Genomic DNA, 5,913 nt, shown 5'->3' on the forward strand with positions numbered 1-5,913 from the left:
GGTTCTCTAAGAAGCAGGCTGAGCAAGCCATGAGAGCAAGCCAGTCAGCAGCACCCTCATGGCCTCTGCATCAGCTCCTGCCTCCAGGTTCCTGCTTGATTTGAGTTCCCGCCCTGACTTTATTCAATGATGAAATGTAACCTAGAAATGTAAGTGAAATAAACCCTCTTCTTCCCAAGTTGCTTTTGGTCAGGGTGTTTTATCACAGCAGTAGAAACACTAAGACTTGGAGGAAGGAAGACCTTGGCTCACAGTGAGAAGTGTCTATCGCTGTGGAGAAGTCAAGGCGGGGAGAGGGGAGGTAGCATGAGGCAGCTGGTCATGTCAAATCTACAGTGAGGTAGAAGAGACCAATGGACACTGGTGTTCTGTTTCACTTTCTCCTTTTCTTTCAGCCCTGGAGCCTGGCCCTGAGATGGCTGCACCTACGCTCGGGGTAGGTATTCTCTCTCAGTTACTGCAGTCTAGGTCATCAGTGATGGAAATGATTAGAGTTGTTTCTATGATGGCTCTGTGCCCCCATAAAGTTGATCATTCTAGATTAACCACAGAAGTGCAGATGTGAGTGTGCCAGGCAGGGGTCAGAGGAGACTGGGGAAGTTCAGGGAGTCCACAGGGAAGCCAGGACATGAGGCTCAGTGAAGGGGCAGCAAACTTGCTAAAGAAATAGATGGGAACTGAGAACTGAGACTGAGAAATGGGGGTGGGACAAGGGTGCCTGGCAGCTAAGGGCAGGTGCGGGGAGGAGATCGGACAAGCCGCTCAGGGCTGGACCTAAAAGCTTGTGGGCTCTTGGGTGGCCTTTCCTTGGGAGACTATTTTTATACTTTCCTGCAGATAATGGGGGAAGGAAGGGCCACTGATTACAGCGTGGTGAACCAGGGAGTTTATCTGGATGACTTACAGAAGCATGGGTGAGGGTTCCTTACAGGAAACCGAGTGACTTAAAGACACTTGTGTCATGAAAGTCCAGGCTGAGCATGCGCAATGACTGATACAGGCAGGCACGGTTGGACTTCCCCATTCAACTTGTAGGCAGCTCCATCGAAGAGTGTAATTTCCCCAGTAACTCACTGTGTGTGTGTGAGTGTCTGTAGGAGTATGTGTGACGGAGTATATATATGTCTTTATGTTAGTGTATATTTAACTGTGTGAGTGTGTGTATGAGTGGGAGTGTGTGGGTGTATCTATAGAGTGTGTACGAGGGTGAATGTGGTATGTCTGCGAGTGAGTGTGTGTGTGTGTATGAGTGAAAGAATGTGTATGTAAGTGTGTGTGACAGTGTATGTATGTCAGTGTGTTAGTGTACATGTGTGAATGTATGTGTGGTATGTCTGTGAGTGAGTGTGTGTGTGTGTGTGTGAGAGAGAGAGAGAGAGAGCGAGATTATGTGAGAATGTATATATGTCTGTGTATTAGTGTGTTAGTGTGTGTGGGAGTGTGAGCGTATGAGAAAGTGTGTGCATCTGTGTATTGGTGTAAGTATTAGTGTGTGTGACAGTGTATCTATGTGAGTGTGTGTGACCGAGTGTGTAAGAAGGTGTATGTCTGTGTGTTAGTGTATTAGAGTGTGTATGAGGGAGGGAGGGAGGGAGGGAGGGAGAGAGAGAGAGAGAGAGAGAGAGAGAGCTGTGCAGCATGTCTGTGTGAGCGTGAGTGTGCCGATGTTAATATATTTAAAGGCAGAGGTCCACATTGAGTATCTTCTTCAATGGCTTACCACATTATATTTTTCTTCTTTCTCTTATTTTTAAACATTTATTTAATCATTTTTTAACACTCCAGATTTTGTCCCCCTCTTGGTCCACATCTCATACTTCCTCCCCCAACCTATCTCTATGAGGATGTCCCCAACCACCCCCGCACCCCACCCCACCAGACCTCCCCAGTCCCTGGGGCCTCCAGTCTCTTGAGGGTTAGGTGCATCTTCTCTGACTGAACCCAGACCCAGCAGTCCTCTGCTGTATGGGGGCCTCATATCAGCTGGTGTATACTGCCTGGTTGGTGGTCCATGTCTGAGACTGCTGGTCCTCCCACAGGGTCGCCCTCCTCCTCAGCTTCTTCCAGCTTTTCCCTAATACAATCACAGGGGTCAGCAGCTTCTGTCCATTGCTTGGGTGCACGTATCTGCATCTGACTCAGCTGCTTGTTGGGTCTTTTGGAGGGCAGTCATGATAGGTCCCTTTTTGTGAGCACAACATAGCCTTAGTAATGGAGTCAGGCTTGGGGCCTCCCCTTGAGCTGGATCCCACTTTGGGCCTCGCTGGACCTTCTTTTTCTCAGACTCTTCTCCATTTTTTCCCTGCAGTTCTTTCAGACAGGACCATTTATGGGTCAGCTGTCTTTTTGCTGGAGGTGGGCTCTACAAGTTCCTTCTCCACACTGTAGGGCATTTCATCTAATGTTCCCCCTTTCAATCCTGAGAGTCTCTCACCTCCCCAGGCTCTGGTGCATTCTGGAGGATACCCCGCCTCCTACCTCCTGAGGTTGCCTGTTTCCATTCTTTGTGCTGGCCCCCACCCAATACATGGCCATGTTCCCCTCTTCTTCTCCTAGTCCCCTTTCCCATCCAGAACCCTCCCTCCCTCCCTGTTGCCCTTCGTTTTCAGTCTGTAGGTTGCCGATTTGTGTATTTTTAACAATTACTATCGCCTTGTGCGTGTATGCATGAATGAACACTGCCTTCAGCCAGAAAGGGGCACCACTTCTACCAGAGATGCACCTGGAGCTGCCTGTGAACTTCCTTTCATGACCACTGAGTAACAAACTTGGAACATCTGTGACAGCACTTAAACTTCTACTGACACAGCTATCTCCAGTCTCCCCTTACATCGCTCCAAACTCCTGACACCACTCCATCATCCTCCTTAAATCTCTCCACATTCCTTACATCTGTCCATCAACCTCATTACATCTGTCCAACCTCTTACACCTCTCCATCCTCCCCCTCACTTCCCTCCATCCTCCTTACCTCTCTCCTTACAGCTCTCTACCCTCCTCATTACAGCTCTCCATCCTCCTCTTCTTTTTCAGACAGATTCTCCTCGATGCTTGTTCTTGGTTGAGAATGCTAATTAATACATTTCCTCACCAAATTTACCAGTACACTAGGCTACAACTACTGATTCATCAGTTTCTATACTCATCTACTTATTCATTTTTATATATATTTTAATAACTGTTTGTTGGTTTGGTATAGTACAGAAAGGAGGCACCTTTTCTGCCTTTGTAGATGATTATTTGTTTTGAATCTTCAGATACATGTATGTCGGGACACTAGTGAGGGGCCACAGACAGTTTAGGGACACAGTCCAGAGACCAAGTGATGGGAAGATAGAAGCTATGGTACCAAGGCTTTTAGGAGCTTAGTGGGATGGGGAGGGTTAGTTGAGGTGGATGTGAGATCATGGTAGTGGAGGAACTATGGGACAGATACATACACTAAAGGTATTCGAAACAGACAGATGCAAACCCTATGTACCATTGTAAATACTTCGTGTGTGTGTGTGTGTGTGTGTGTGTGTGTGTGTGTGTTACCCTATAATGAATGTGATGACATTGCTCCTCTTAGACACCACTAGCTAACAAAGTTCAATACCAGAAATAGTTTACTTCTTTTGGGGTTGTTGGCTAATGAAGTTCCATAGACTCTCTCAAAATTTACAGACTAGTGCCAATGCCCTTGGTTAACCCCAGGACTTGACAGTAAGACCCCATTTCCAAAGATAACACATACTTGAGTCACAGAACATGCAGGTTGAGGTGATATGTCCTGGAAGCTTTGTTCCCTCTGGCTGTCCTTCACAGTGCTGGAAGGGTCTATGTATACCACTGGAGTAGAAAAGTGACCACAAGTCTCACACAGCTGCGACCCCTGCAAGCTTCAATAACAAGTGGCCTGGCAAGGGATGCCCACTGACTGATAGTGAACCCAACACCGTAGGTGTTACCAAACATCTTCTGATTGGATTTAAGTTCCTCTCACAAGATGAATCTTCTACCTGGCACCATTACTGGGCTAAGAGCCCATGGCTAGATAGGTCACAGGATCTAGGGGAGAACCTACTACTCATAATGACTCACCATTACACCCAAAGATCAGTGCAGCTCTAAACCATCATCTGAGAATGTTCTATTTGCATTAGTTGGTGATTAACACAGAGACCACAACTGACCAAGCAGCAGAGACTAAGAGACTGAAGATTTTCACCTCTAAATGAAACATTCACCCTGCACCCACTCTTCCCTAGGTTCAGGGATCATTACAGAAGAGGGAGTGGAAAGTGTGTAAGAGCCAGATGGTGAAAACACCTGACTGTAAGGAAAGAGTGTGTCTACTGTGCTCCTCCCTGTTCCAGAGACGGCTGCATCTTCTCGTGCAGTGCCAGCCTCATTTCATAGACAAGATGGTGGAGGTGGTGTGAGTGGATTTGGCCATATTGGGTGCCTGGTTACCAGGGCTGCCTTCTGCTCTGCATCTGGCAAAGTGGACATTGTGGCTATCAACAGCCCCTTCATTGACCTCAACTACATGGTCTACGTGTTCCGGTATGACTCTACCCATGGCAAGTTCAACGGCACAGTCAAGGCTGAGAATGGGAAGCTTGCCATCAACAGGAAGCCCATCACCATCTTCCAGGAACGAGATCCCGCTAACATCAAATGGGGTGACGCTGGTGCTGAGTATGTCATGGAGTCTACTGGCATCTTCACCACCATGGAGAAGGCTGGGGCCAAAGGGTCATCATCTCCACCCCTTCAGTCGATGCCCCCCTGTTTGTGATGGGTGTGACCCACAAGAAATATGACAACTCACTCAAGATTGTCAGCAACGTATCCTGCACCACCAACTGCTTAGCCCCCCTGGCCAAGGTCATCCATGACAACTTTGGCATCGTGGAAGGGCTCATGACCACAGTCCAAGCCATCACTGCCACTCAGAAGACTGTGGATGGCCCCTCTGGAAAGCTGTGGTGTGATGGCCGTGGGGCAGCCCAGAACATCATCCCTGCATCCACTGGTGCTGCCAAGGCTGTGGGCAAGGTCATCCCAGAGATGAACGGGAAGCTCACTGTGAATCTGACATGCCGCCTGGAGAAACCCACCAAGTGTGAATGACGTCAAGAAGGTGGTGAAACAGGCATCCGAGGGCCCACTAAAGGGCGTCCTGTGCTACACTGAGGACCAGGTTGTCTCCTGCGACTTCAACAGCAACTCCCACTCTTAGCCACATTTGATTCGGGGGCTGGTATTGCTCTCAATGACAATTTTGTAAAGCTCATTTCCTGGTATGACAATGACTATGGCTACAGCCACAGGGTGGTGGACCTCATGGCCTACATGGCCTCCAAGGACTTCTTATGAAAGCCTGGACCACCCACCCCAGCAAGGACACTGAGAGAAAGAGAGAGGCCCTCAGTTGCTGAGGAGTCCCTGTCCCAATATTCAGCTCCTAATGCTGAGCATCTCCCCCACAATTTCCTTCCCAGGCCCCCATCATGACAGGAGAGGCCTAAGGAGCCCTCCCTTCCTCTTGAATACCATCAATAAAGTTTGCTGCACCCCCCAAAAGTGTGTCAAAGTTAGGGTTCCTATTGCTATGATGAAACATCATGACCAAGCTATCTGGGGAGGAAAGGGTTTATTTAGCTTACATTTCCACATCATAGTTCATCATCAAAGGAAGTCAGGACAGGAATACAAACAGGGCAGGAACCTTGGAATTTATAACTTTCCTGAACCCTGCCAGTGTGATGAACTTCCCTCCACAAAGGACTATATACACCTGAAAGAAACAGCAGCACAGGGGTTGGGGATTTAGCTCAGTGGTAGAGCACTTGCCTAGCAAGCGCAAGGCCCTGGGTTCAGTCCCCAGCTCCGAAAAAAAGAGAAAAAAAAAGAGAAAAAAAGAGA

At 48.2% G+C, this 5,913-nt stretch overlaps 1 pseudogene; it reads left to right on the plus strand.

Moving 5' to 3' along the window:
- Positions 1-910: 910 nt before the first annotated feature.
- On the plus strand, positions 911-5,571 carry LOC134480441 (glyceraldehyde-3-phosphate dehydrogenase-like; annotated as a pseudogene).
- The last annotated feature ends 342 nt before the right edge of the window (positions 5,572-5,913 follow it).

Source organism: Rattus norvegicus, chromosome 9 (genome assembly GCF_036323735.1).
Source record: "Rattus norvegicus strain BN/NHsdMcwi chromosome 9, GRCr8, whole genome shotgun sequence".
Lineage (NCBI taxonomy): Eukaryota > Metazoa > Chordata > Mammalia > Rodentia > Muridae > Rattus > Rattus norvegicus.